Consider the following 471-nt stretch of genomic DNA (forward strand, 5'->3'; position numbering starts at 1 on the left):
CACGTCCGTGTGTGTTTTTGGCACGTCCGTGTGGTGTGTTTTGCACGTCTTGTTGTGTGTGTGGGGGGTTCTTTTTGTGTCACGTCCTTTGTGGGTGTGTTGGGGGTTTGTTTTTCCGCCGTGGTGTGTGTGTGTGGTGTGTGTTTTTTTGGGGTTTTGGTGGGTGTGTGTGGGGTTTGTGTGTTGTGTGTGTGTTTTGTGTATCGTGTGCGCGTCCGTGTGTGTAAACGTCCGGGTGGGCGCGCGCCGGGTGGGCGCGCGTCCGTGTGGTGCGCGCGTCCGGTGTGTCGCCGTCCGTGTGTGTGCGCGCGTCCGTGGTGTGCGCGCGCCCGTTGTTGGCGCGTCCGTGTGTGTGCCGCGTCCGTTTTGGTTGGTCCGTGCGTGTGCGCGTTCAGGGTTGTCCCGTCCGGTGTGGGTGTGGTGTGTGGGGTGGTGGGTGTGTTTTGTTGTGGGGGGTGGGTGTGTTTTTGT

The sequence above is a fragment of the Penaeus monodon genome, chromosome 15 (genome assembly GCF_015228065.2).
Source record: "Penaeus monodon isolate SGIC_2016 chromosome 15, NSTDA_Pmon_1, whole genome shotgun sequence".
NCBI classification, from domain to species: Eukaryota; Metazoa; Arthropoda; class Malacostraca; order Decapoda; family Penaeidae; genus Penaeus; species Penaeus monodon.